This window comes from Scylla paramamosain, unplaced genomic scaffold, assembly GCF_035594125.1.
Source record: "Scylla paramamosain isolate STU-SP2022 unplaced genomic scaffold, ASM3559412v1 Contig41, whole genome shotgun sequence".
NCBI classification, from domain to species: domain Eukaryota; kingdom Metazoa; phylum Arthropoda; class Malacostraca; order Decapoda; family Portunidae; genus Scylla; species Scylla paramamosain.
The window spans coordinates 637,501-651,318 of record NW_026973706.1 but is presented as its reverse complement, the minus strand read 5'-3'; the positions used below and the strand labels follow the sequence as shown (position 1 = coordinate 651,318).

General features: G+C 40.4%; 1 long non-coding RNA gene across 2 annotated transcripts in view; it reads right to left on the bottom strand.

The window, feature by feature from the left end:
* Positions 1 to 532: 532 nt before the first annotated feature.
* LOC135098025 (uncharacterized) overlaps positions 533 to 13,818 on the bottom strand; it is a 79,221-nt gene continuing 65,935 nt past the window's right edge. For both annotated transcript variants that reach the window (XR_010266464.1, XR_010266466.1), the window contains one exon: positions 533 to 1,305. This is a non-coding gene — a long non-coding RNA (uncharacterized LOC135098025). The remainder of the gene's footprint in view (positions 1,306 to 13,818) is intronic.

Genomic DNA, 13,818 nt, shown 5'->3' with positions numbered 1-13,818 from the left:
ATATATATATATATATATATATATATATATATATATATATATATATATATATATATTGTTTTTGTTTTTGTTTTTCTCTTTATTAACTAACTTGTAATTGGTGATGGTGATAGTCAGAGATGAGGAATTTAATGGACTATCATGGTGTACTACTACATTTTGTTTTCGTCTGTCAGTTATTTAGATATTGTGAAAAATGTTGAAACTATTTAGGTGTCTCAAAATTAGAATTGCTATATATTTTTCAACTTTTATCCTTATTAACTAATTTGTAATTGGTGATGACGATAGTCAGAGATGAACAATTTAACGGACTACCATGGTGCACTATTAGTTCTGCTTTTTGACTGATAGTTATTTACATATTTAGAGAAATATTATAGAAAAGTTAAACAATTTTTTCTCCCTCCTCCTCCTCCTCATCATCATGTTTCTCTTCTTCCTATTATAATTACTACTAATGTGTGTGTGTGTGTGTGTGTGTGTGTGTGTGTGTGTGTGTGTGTGTGTGTGTGTGTGTGTGTGTGTGTAATAATAATAATAATAATAATAATAATAATAATAATAATAACAATAATAATAATAATGATAATAATAATAATATTAAGAAGAACAACAAGAACAAGAATAAGAACAAGAACAAAAAGAACAAGAACAAGAATAAGATGATGGTGATAATGAAGACACACATATATAGAAGACATACTAAAACCTCCCTTAAAAGACATACGTTTTCTCTAATTACGTCACTTATTTAAGAAACATAAGGTCGAGCATCCTACAAATTTACTTACACGTAAAAATTATAAATATAGCTCTTTCTCTGACTTCTCTCACTTAAACATAATAATTAGTAGTATTAAACATCACAGAATAGTAGATTTAAATAGTATATACAAGTGAAACTATAAAAAACTCGTATAATAGCAATAAACAGGAATAACGAAGTACAGTCTAGTGTCCCTTAAAATATATACGTTTTCTCTAATTACGTCACGCCTTTAAGAAACAAAGTCGAGAATCTTTGCAATTACAGTTACAAAATGGACCATATTGACATTACACGCATAACTACTATTACTAATACTATTACTACAACTACTACTACTACTTACAGCCACTACTATCACCAAAATAGTTGTACCACGTAACTTTCAGGTCTCCTTGTTGACCGATAGTCCAACACACTACAAGGGCAGCCTGATAGTCCAAGAAGTCACCACATACGTGTGACCATTCACTACTCCTGCTACTACTGCCATGCTGGTGGTGGTGGTGGTGGTGGTGGTGGTTGTTGATGCAAATCTGATGGAGAATAAAGATAATAGTAGGTAATAGTAGCAGTAGTAGTAGTAGTAGTAGTAGTAGTAGTAGTAGTAGTAGCAGCAGCGTTAGTAGTAGTAGTAGTAGTTTCAAGACACTTATTCATCAATTTTTGACTACTGCTTTGACCCTTTTATGGGACTGGCATTTCAGTGGGCATTTTTTTTATTGGATTTTTGTTGCCCTTAGCCAGTGTCCCTCCTACATAAAAAAAAAAAAAAGTAGTAGTAGTAGTAGTTAGGTGTGGAGGAGGAGAGAGAGAGAGAGAGAGAGAGAGAGAGAGAGAGAGAGAGAGAGAGAGAGAGAGAGAGAGAGAGAGAGAGAGAGAGAGGCAGACAAACAAGTGATTATCTTTTTCCGCTCTCTCTCTCTCTCTCTCTCTCTCTCTCTCTCTCTCTCTCTCTCTCTCTCTCTCTCTCTCTCTCTCTCCCCTTCCTCTCGCTTCATCTAGCTCTCTCTTTCTCTCTCTCTCTCTCTCTCTCTTCCACCCCTTCCTCTCGCTTTATCTCTCTCTCTTTCTCTTTCTCTCTCTCTGTCTCTCTCTCTCTCTCTCTCTCTCTCTCTCTCTCTCTCTCTCTCTCTCTCTCTCTCTGCTTCCAGAATAAAAAATAAGACATGTTTTCCTTTGTTTAGTGTTGCCTGTGTTGTGCCCGAAAGTGGTGTTGTAAATTTTTTGTACGCTGTACCTGTAATCATTCAGTGACCGCCCTGTGCGTGTCTTGCCGCGTCAGGAAAGGAGTGTTGCGTCTCCAGGTGAGTACTCCTCCTGCACAAACACACACACGCACCGCCACTGGCCACTCTTTTAGTAGTTAGGCTCTCTGTAAGTGCCACAGGAAGAGGCGTGCCTCACTCAAATTCAAGAAAGCGACGCTTAGAAAACACACTTGTACAGCGAGTGTTTGTGTGTGTGTGTGTGTGTGTGTGTGTAATAATAATAATAATAATAATAATAAACGGTTTATTCTTTAGGCAGTCAACAAACTGAAAATGTACATTGGGGATGGGGAAATACTTGTGTGTGTGTGTGTGTGTGTGTGTGTGTGTGTGTGTGTGTGTGTGTGTGTGTGTGTGTGTGTGTGTGTGTGTGTGTGTACTGTGCAGTCTGCTGCTGGTCTCTGGAGACAGCCGGCCGTCCCCTATGGAAAGAGCTCAGAGTTCTTTTTCGTGGATATGAGTCTGTTCCTGCCTTCACCAACTTCTGTATTAAGTAGACTCTCTCTCTCTCTCTCTCTCTCTCTCTCTCTCTCTCTCTCTCTCTCTCTCTCTCTCTCTCTCCCTCTCTCTCTCTCTTGTTGTCATCTAGCTCTCTCTCTCTCTCTCTCTCTCTCTCTCTCTCTCTCTCTCTCTCTCTCTCTCTCTCTCTCTCTCTCTCTCTCTTGTTGTCATCTAGCTCTCTCTCTCTCTCTCTCTCTCTCTCTCTCTCTCTCTCTCTCTCTCTCTCTCTCTTGTTGTCATCTAGTTCTCTCTCTCTCTCTCTCTCTCTCTCTCTCTCTCTCTCTCTCTCTCTCTCTCTCTCTCTCTCTTGTTGTCATTATCTATCTACATTACTCTTTCTGGAAATACATGAACAAAAAATAATTCAATGAAAAGAATAATATATCACAAGACAGCGTCTGAGAGAGAGAGAGAGAGAGAGAGAGAGAGAGAGAGAGAGAGAGAGAGAGAGAGAGAGAGAGAGAGAGAGCAAACAACTGTGTGTGTGTGTGTGTGTGTGTGTGTGTGTGTGTGTGTGTGTGTGTGTGTGTGTGTGTGTGTGTGTGTGTGTGTGTGTAATAATATAATAATAAGCGGTTTATTATTTAGGCAGTTAACAAAGTGAAAATGTACATAGGGGGTGGGGAAATACTTAACATTAATGCTACAGGTAAGTCTAATCTAGAAGGGACTATTGATTGATGGCTCGCACCATGGTGGGAATCGCATTGAGTCTGTATCGGTCCGTGCGCGGCGCCTTTAGGGGCGTTATCTTGTTGTGGTGTCTGGTGGCACGGATCGGGCGAGGCGCGTCAGGCGGCAGCATGTGTCTGAGACGTGGATGATGCAGTAGTCCCCTTCCAAACTTCTCCAGAGCCTCTCGGTGTGTGTGTGTGTGTGTGTGGTGTGTGTGTGTGTGTGTGTGTGTGTGTGTGTGTGAAAGAAGATAATGATGATGGTGATGATGATAGTGATGGTGACAACAATGATCGTGATGATGATGATAATGATGATGATGACGATGATATTGCTGACGATGACGTAACAATAGACCAGCGCGCATTGTCCGTATGTACGTGTGTATGTTATGTATGTTTAGTCATTTTCTTTCGTTATTTCTCTTCTCTTCTTTTCTCTCTTCTTCTCTTCTCTTCTCTTCTCTTCTCTTCTCTTCCGTCCAATTGTTCCATTCTTCATGCTCTCTCAGAGAAACACTCCTACTACACCACGCATTATCGTTATTGTCACCACCACCCACCACCTACTACTACTACTACTACTACTACTACTACTACTACTACTACTACTACTACTACTACTGCTGCTGCTGCTGCTGCTGCTGCTGCTGCTGCTGCTGCTGCTGCTACCTACTACTACTACTACTACTACTACTACTACTACTACTACTGGTACTGCAGGACACTCGTACTCACTCCCTCAAAGAAACACAACCCTTCTTCACCACACATTATCATTATTGCCACCACCCTCCACCGCCACCATCACTGCTACCACTATTACTACTTCTACTGTTACTACTACGACTCCTACTACTACTACTACTACTACTACTACTACCACTACTACTACTACCACTACTACTACTACTACTACTACTGGTACTGCAAGAGACTCGTACTCACTCTCTCAAGGAAACACAGCCCTTCTGCAACACACATCATTATTGCCACCACCCTCCACTACCACCACCACCACCACCACCACCACCACTACGACTACTACTGCCATCACCACCGCCACCAAATAATGATTTGATTCTACCTGCCATTACTTTCTACAACTATAATTTAAAAATGGTTCTTTAGCATATAATAGCAAAAGAAAGTTCAAGGTATTTATGTTTATGTATTTTCTTTGTTACTAGTTTGCTCTTTTATTATAAAAATATTGTCAAATTTACTGATTATTACTTCTATAATTATAATCACCTATATTATTTGTGTGTTGCCAGTCAGTGCTGAGTGAATCACCCGAACTTCATCGTCTTTCTGCCAGGGAGCTTCGGCTCGGCAGAATATGCCTTATGCATTTTCATATTTGTACTGAACCTTATAAAACCTTATAAAAACCTTAAACCACCATCGCCACCAACACCACCGCTACCACCGCTACCACTACCACCGCCACCACCACCACCACCACCACCACCATCACCGCCACCACCACTATCACTGCCACCACTGCCACCACCACCACCACCACCACTACTACTACTACTACTACTACTACTACTACTACTACCACCACTATTACTACTACTACTACTGGAGAAGACTTTCCGCAGACATACCCTCAGAAACAGGACTAAATGCATCCCTCCTCCTCCTCCTCCTCCTCCTCCTCCTTCTCCTCCTATTTTGACCCAAGCAAAAAGGAACGTCGAGAAGGGACATATACGCTCAAAGAGACGTATCAACGCGGTAAGGCGAGAAAGGGAGACGAAGAGAGAGAGAGAGAGAGAGAGAGAGAGAGAGAGGAGAGAGAGAGAGAGAGAGAGAGAGAGAGAGAGAGAGAGAGAGGGGGGGGAGAAAAGAGGGCAGGTAACGAGAAAAGGGAGATAGAGGAAGATGGGAATGAGGTAAAGATGGTGATGGTGGTGGTCTCTGTTCCATGGAGAAGAAGAAATGGAGGGAGAAAGGAAGGAAGGAGAGGAAGGAGAGGGAGAGGAGGAAGACAGAGGATAGGGAGAAAGATCATATCACGATTTCCAGCCTCAATCAATTTGCCAAACGACCTGTGAGAGAGCAGCGATTCCTCTTTCTTCCTGTCTTCCTCCTCCTCCTCCTCCTCCTCCTCCTCCTCCTTTTCTTCTTCCTTGTCTCTTTCATCGTCTCCTTGTCTTTTCTTTCATTGTTCTGTTTATTGTTAATCTTTATCATCGTTTTCATCCTCGTTCTCTTCTTCTTCTTCCTCCTCTTCCTCTTCTTTGTCTGTTTCATCGTCTCTTCTTGTCTTTTCAGTCATTGTACTGTTCGTTGCTATTATCGTTTTCAGCCTCCTTTTTTTTTTTTTCTTCTTATTCCTCCTCCTCCTCATCTTCCTTGTTTCTCTCATCGTCTCTCTTCTCCTTCTTGTTCTGTTCACTCCTCATCCTTGCCATCTTCGTCGTTTTCATTTTCCTCCCCTCCTCTTTCTCCTCTTATTTTCTCTTTTTTTTTTTTTGTTGTTGTTTTGGCCAAATAAAATAAAAAAATGCTTTATATGGACTATTGGCACCTTATTTTCTTCATGTACTTTAAATAGTCACAATGTAAATAATCTTCAAGTATGATAAAATGTTTGAGGATGTTTCAATCTTTTCTTCTTATCCCTCCTCCTCTTCTTCCTTTTCTTCATTGTCTTTCTCATCGTCTATCTTGTTGTTTTAGTATTCACTGTTTATCCTAGCTATCACTGTTCTCGCTCTCCTCCTCCTCCTCCTCTTCCTCCTCCTCCTCTTCCTCCTCCTCCTCTTCCTCCTCCTCCTCTTCCACCTCCTACTTCTCCTCCTCCTCATTCGCAGAAAATTGAGACTTGAGTTTTTATTGTTTTATTATCACCAAGTCGAGTAAGAGTTTTAAAGTGTTCATGTTGATTTGGATTCCCTCCTCTCTTTTTCCTTCTCCTCCTCCTCCTCCTCCTCCTCCTCTTCTCAGGGTTACTTCTTATATATACTCGTATCTTCTGGGCTTATTGTTTTCCTCTTCCTCTTTCCTTTCTTCGTTGGCTTTTTCTTTTCCTTTTTATTTTATTTTATTTTTTGGGGGGTAAATGTATTCTGGGTTACTTCTCTTCCTCTTCCTCTTTTCCTTGGCCTTGTTCTTATACATTTTTTATTCGTTTTTTTTTCTTCCACTTTCTTTTGCTTCGTTGGCTTGTAAATGTCTTTTTTTTCTTGTAAATGTCTCTTTTTTTATATTCTTCTTCTTCATCTACTTGTTCGTTGCTGTTGTTGGTTATTGTTGTTGTTTTCATGTGTTCGTTTTGATTTCTTCTTCTTCTTTTTTCTTTTTCTTTTCTTTTCCTTTCTTTTCTTTTCTTTTCTTTTCTTCTTCTTGTTCTTCTTCTTCGTTGGCTTTCTTTTAAAATGTTTTTTTCCCTTCCCCTTTTTTCCAAATTTTATTCTTATAAATGTCTTGTTTTTGGTCTTCTTCCCTTCCTCTTCCTTTTCCTCTTCTTCGTCGGCATTCTTCTAAATGACTTCTTTTTCTGCTTGTCTTCCTCTTCTTCATAGACCTTTTCCTGATAAATATCTCCTTTTGGCCTTTTCTCCTGACTCTTCCCTTTAGGCTTTTTCTTTACAAATCTCCTTTTTTAGGAGGAGGTTAAGAATGGTGCTTCTCTTACTATTCCTCTTGTTGTTCGTCGGCTTTCTCATAACTGTCTCTTAATTTTATTGTCTTCTTTCCCTTCTTCTTCTTCTTCTTAGGCTTTATCATTTTAACTTTTTTTGAAGAGAGGTGCTGACCAAGGGCAATATGATTTATGAAAAAAGAGGCCCATTTAGATGCTTGTTCCTAAAAAAAAAAAAAGATATCAAAAGATTGGGCCAAAAGGATTATCAAAAGCTGGAGAAGTGTCTTGAGACCTCCCTCTTGAAGCAATGCAAATCATAGGAAGGAGGAAATACAGAAGCAGGTTAGGAGTTCCACATATATATATATATATATATATATATATATATATATATATATATATATATATATATATATATATATATATATATATATATATATATATATATATATATATATATATATATATATATATATATATATATATATATATATATATATATATATATATATATATATATATATATATATATATATATATATATATATATATATACACTCGTATATTATAAAGGCCCACTGAGGTGCCAGTCTCCAGAGTCAAAAGCGGTCGTCAAAAATTAAAGGCTAGGTGTCTTGAAACCTTATTTACTGTCCTCTTTTCTGTTTCTCTTCTATCACTCCTCATTTAGGTAACGATGAAGACCAAGACGGTTTTCAGTAATGCTTTAGACTTTCAGGGTGCTTGAGATTGATTGCTTGACTGACTGACTGACAGATGTAAGCCACAGCAACATGGGAGTCTAATTGCTAGAGAGAGAGAAAATAAATGAATAAAAAGGTCTGTTTACACGCACACAAAGGAGGATGGCAGGCAGTGAGTGTGAATATAAACACTACCACCGCCACCACCACCACCACCACCATGATCTCCATCACCACTACTACTACTACTACCACCACCACCACCACCACCACCATGACCTCCATCACCACTACTACTACTACTACCACCACCACCACCACCACCACCATGACCTCTATCACCACTACTACTACTACTACCACCACCACCACCACCACCACCACCACCACCATCATGACCTCCATCACCACTACTACTACCACCACCACCACCACCACCAGCATGACCGCCATCGCCACTACTACTACCACCACCACCACCACCATGACCTCCATCACCACTACTACTACTACTCCCGCTACCACCACCACAACAGCAACAACAACAACAACAACAACAACAGTCACATAAGTTACATTATGTTATTCCTCTTGTCAACTTTTTAAATATTCGCTCAATTTTCCGTGTGTTATGAATCGACAAATGGAAATAAATAACCAAACTCTCTCTCTCTCTCTCTCTCTCTCTCTCTCTCTCTCTCTCTCTCTCTCTCTCTCTCTCTCTCTCTCTCTCTCTCTCTCTCTCTCTCTCATTCATTCGCAATCAAGAGGCCAAATTTCTCATTTCTTTCTAAGGCGCCCACTCCTCCCTCCTCATTAAGCCGGGTCCTCCTCATCTTTCTCCTCATTTTCATCTACCTCCTCGTCCTCCTCCTCCTCCTCCTCCTCCTCCTCCTCTTCCTCCACGCTGCCAACTCCATTTCTTCCTTACGTCATTCCTGTTCTAGATCATCTACTCTTTCCTCTTTGTCATCTATAGCCTCCTCCTCCTCCTCCCCCTCCTCCTCCTCCTCCTCCTCCTCCTCCTCCTCCTCCTCCTCCTGTTGGGTGTTTAACGAGCAAGAGCAGAAGGCGTGTGGTGATCATGGTGGTGGTGGTGGTGGTGGTGGTGGTGGCGGTGGTGTGTGTGTGTGTGTGTGTGTGTGTGTGTGTGTGTGTGTGTGTGTGTGTGTGTGTGTGTGTGTGTGTGTGTGTGTGTGTGTGTCGCTAGTAAACAAGGAGTGAAGAATTGTGAGGGAAAATCAAACTAGGATCAAAACGAGACTTTAACTGCAATCAACTCAGCATTTTTCTTTTCTTTTATAAACTCGACCAATAATTGCATTCATCTCCTTTTCCTTCATCCTCCTCCTCGTTCAAGAAAGACCTTCTATTGCAACGTTGAAAAAGAGAGAGAGAGAGAGAGAGAGAGAGAGAGAGAGAGAGAGAGAGAGAGAGAGAGAGAGAGAGAGAGAGAGAGAGAGAGAGAGAGATAGATAGATATTTATTCCATTATACAATGGTTATTCTTACGTACATATAACAGATTAAGACATGCAATTTGAGTGCAGTCATGTCCACTCTGATACATAATCTACATATTGTCTTCACACCATCTCATGACTGGTGCACGTTATTACGAAGATAGAATTATGGTTAAAATAGATGCTAAAATGTAAAATACAAAGAATAAAATGTAAGTAAAATAACAGATAAAAATAAAATAGCTACAAATAAAAGATTAAAAATCGTAAGTCAGCCTATAATAAGTTAAATTTGCCCCTCACATTGCGAAGTATAAAAGTCCATGTAAGAAAGTTGTGTTGGTGGTTTACACACTGAATTGTTTGTTGAATAGATAAGTGTGCAGTAATTTTTTATAAGTTCTAATGGAGGGTGCATTCCTTATATGAGGAGGAAGGCTGTTCCAGAATCTTGGTCCAGCAGCCAGTAGTGATCTCGCTCCAGTACAGGTGTTAGTCTTTGGTTCATACATGTTGTGCTGTTGTCTGGTGGGGACACTACACACCTCACTCACTTTCGGCATGGGGAATAAATAGGTAGGAATATTACCATGAGTAATGTTGTACATAATGATACCTAATTCGTATTTGTATTTTTGGTGTACTTTTAGCCAGCCACATTCTCTTAAAAAAGGTGTAGCGTGATCAAATTTAGCACCGTTGCCTAGTGCAACTTTCGCTGCAAAGTTTTGGAGTTTTTGCACTTGTTGTGTATGAGTGATATTTGCAGTTCCCCAAATCTTTATTCCATAATTAATTATGCTTAGCACTAACGAGTTCATGAGAGTAGTTCTAGTCCTCCTATTAAAACAGTCCTTACTCTTATTTATGTTCAAAATTGTGCTAAAAATTTTCTTATTTATTTTTTTGATATGAGTATTAAAAGTCATGTGGGAATCAAAGTATACACCCAAGTTTTTAAGGGAACTGCTGGGGAGTATGTTAGTGTGATCTACTTGTAGGCACGTGTCAGGTGGGATCTGAGATATAAGACCTCTGCTGCCGACAAACATGCATTGTGTCTTTGTCGTGTTGAGCAGCAAACCATTCATGTGAAAATATGCCTTAGCTTGTGACAGAGCCACTTCTCCCTTGTGAACGAGATCTTGAATATTCGCTACTTCTCCAGTGTGGATGAGCTGCGTGTCATCTGCGTACTGTATGACCTGGCAGTCGGGGATGTGCTGCGAGAGGTCATTTACAAATATAGAAAACAATATTGGACCAAGCACTGATCCTTGAGGAACACCATAAGCAACTTCAAGTTTATTAGAAATATGTTTACCTATTTTGACTGACTGAGTTCTTTTGAGAAGGTAGCTTTGGAACCAAAAGGAATCGACTCTTAACATTCTTAGTTTCCTTAATAATATTTCATGATTAACGCTGTCGAAAGCTTTTGATAAGTCACACAGCGTTACTAATGAAATGTTTCTCCTGTCAATAGTGTCGAATAGTGAATTGGACAGAGTAAGCAGAGCGCTTTCTGTAGAAAGCTTAGGTCTGAAGCCATGTTGCGTATCACTGAGGAGGTGATTGCTTTCAAGGTGTGAGGTGAGTTGAGCAGCAATAACCTTTTCAAGAACTTTTGAGATAATTGGAAGAAGTGATATGGGTCTATAGTTTTTCGGTTCCATAGCGTCTCCTGTTTTAAAAATGGGTACTACTAAAGCGTGTTTCCAAGATTCTGGGAAATTTCCTGTTGCAATTGACGAATTAATTATACATGTAAGATACGGAATAATTATAGGCAGTGATTCTTTTATAAATCGAAGTGAGATATTATCAGAGCCACAAGAAGAAGTGTTTTTTAAATGTTTTATTATCAATATAATGGTATTGCTATCAGTTGGCTGGGGTCTAAACATGCTACAGGATGGACCGCTGGTGTTATTGTTGTTGGGTACAGGCACATTCTGATTATGCTCGCTATTTTGGTGTGTTTTTTCAAAGGTAATTTTCCCAACATTAGCAAAAAATTTATTGAAACTTTCCACTTTCTTTCTCAGTGTTTCCTCATCTTTATCAATTTCTAGCGTAGCTTTGCATATATCTTTGGAGATAACCTGGTTTAATATTTTCCACGTGGCAGCACTATTCCCTCTGTTGCTCTCAAGCTTGTTGCTATAATACTCTGATTTAGATTTTTTTATTGACATTTTCACTTCTTTTTTAAGTTCCTTATACGTGGACTGTAGGTTTACGTTAGACCTGTCATTTTTAAGATTTATTTGTGCTGCATCTCGCTCGTGCATCAGTGCTCGTAAGTGCTCGTTCATCCAGGGGGCGAAGGGCCTTCTCACTTCTCTTGTGACGAGAGGAGCACACTTGTTTAAACAGTTATTGAAAATGCTCGTAAATATATTGACTTGGGTGTCAACATTGTCTGTTATGAATATATTATTCAACGTTTGAGTTTCTTGACTTAGTAAATCGCATATTGTTTCAGATGAGTAAGATGTTAGATCACGAAATGTTTTTACTACTGGTGGACGCTTTGTCTTTTTTAAGTTTACAGTCACGCTGATGAGCTCGTGGTCGCCAACAGGACACGGCATTGTGTCTGTGTGTAATATGGACTGAGTCTTATTGGTAACTATTAAGTCTATGAGGGTGGCAGAAGTGGGGGTGATTGTCGTGGGTTTGCTAATTACCTGTGTCAGTTTGGTGTTAAAAATAATTTGCTTCATCTTACTATTATCACATAAAACGTTGTCATTAAAATCTCCTAAAATATAAAATGGCTTATCTTTTAAGCTAACATATCTAATAACATCCGTTATATAGTCATAAGAATCACAGCGAGCTTTTGGGTGTCGGTACAGGCAGCCAATTATAACACTGGGAAACTTGCTGCTCTGCACTGTCACCCACACGTCCTCAACACCTTGCGCTCTTACAATGTCGATTTCGAGTGGAACTACCGTAAATACATCTCTGATATATATACAAACACCTCCTCCCCTACCTTTGTCGCATCTGTACACTTTGTATTCGGGTATGTATATATAATCGTCAGGAAAATCGTTACACAACCATGTCTCACTAATACATAGTACATCTAGTTCCTTTTCCCTTACAAGGAGCTCTATCTCCTCTTTGCAGCCTAACAAGCTTTGGGCATTAATGTGAGCAATTGTTATTTTGTTCCTTGGTTTGGGAGACATGCTGGCCCTACCTTCTTCGCCGAGTTCCTATTTGGTGTAAAGGTGACACAACTTCTGCTTATGTCCTAATCTATGACATAATTCACATTTGAGTCTGTGGTCAAAACGACATGTATCTTGGCGATGGTTGTGTCCACCACAATTGTAACAGCCATAACTATACCTCCCACGTGTTGATGTGTATGCAGTGTGGTGCAAGTTGTACAATGTTTGTGGGCGAGTGTAGTGTGTGTTGTGAGGTGTGTAAGGCTGTGTGTAGTGTGTGCTGTGTAGTGTGTGGGACTGTGAGTTGTATTTTCTATGAGGTCTGAAGAGCTGTGTATTGTGAGCATTGTGTGATACTTGGTGCTGTGTGTAATGTGCGTTGTGTGGTGTATGGGATTGTGCATAATGATTGTAGTGTGGTACACGAGGCTGTGTGTGGTGTATATTTTGTGGTGCGCGGGGTTGTGTGTTACATGTGTATATTGGTGTGTTGGATTGCGTGTTGTTCGTAATGTCACGTGTGCTCGTATATGAACGTCCAAGGTGCGGTCTGTATGGATGAGCGTTTTGTGTGTGTTGCATTATTTGGGGTTGTGCATCTAGCGTGCCGTATGGTGTATAGTGGTGAGTGTAATGTGTGACATTAGGTGCATGGGGATGTATGGAAGTGGATCCCATATCGTGGCGGCCCAAATCAATCTCGAATAACTCAGGAGATCTACCGGAGCTGCCATCGGCACTCCCTGTCATCCACCGTTCTCCCCAGCCCGCATCCACATTGTGCGATGGACTTCTATTTACTGCTGCAGCGTAAGAGTGTGGCTGTGTTCTTGGCGATGTTGACGTTGCGTGCTGGGGAGTGGGCAGCAGTGGAGGTTTGTGAGTGGCTGCGTAAGAGTGTGGCTGTGTTCTTGGCGATGTTGACGTTGCGTGCTGGGGAGTGGGCAGCAGTGGAGGTTTGTGAGTGGCTGCGTTAGGCGGGATAGATGTGGTGAGAATATGTTGAAGCTGAGGTCTGGCACCAATGTGCGTGTCTCCATGAGTGTTGAGGAAGACATTTGGCTGCCTCTGGATACTTGCCCAGTTTTTACATAAGTGAAACCCCGAACACTGTTTTTCAAGAGCACTTAGCAACTTAATGACACCCATTCTATTTAATGTGCAAGGTTTTCTGTTCTCTATGTCAAAGCACCATTCATCCACATATCCAGTCCCCAGAATAAACTCTGGAGCTGTTTTAACAATGTTAACACCATTCGCTTCTCCCCACTCGATTAATCGCTCATTATAGTATTTAACTTTGGCTTGAAATTCCTGTGGTTCTGGCACTGGCACAACCTGACATACATGAATTTTCATTTCGCTATTTTTTTCTTTGAGATCACTAATTAAAGAGCCTAGGTGATCAAGGATTATTTCAGCGGGTAACTCTTCATGGATATCGTACACACCGCCAAGAATCACACATTCAGAGGGAGCACTTTGTAATTTTTCAGTTACCCAGCTACGTAACAGATCAATGTTCGCGTGCGCTATTGTTTTCACTATACACTTGTCACCCAGATCAGAGCGAAGGACTCGTTGTGTGTTGGTGTCTCCTAAGAGGAGACATTCAGTTGAGGCTGTAGCGTTTGAAGCTGCGTC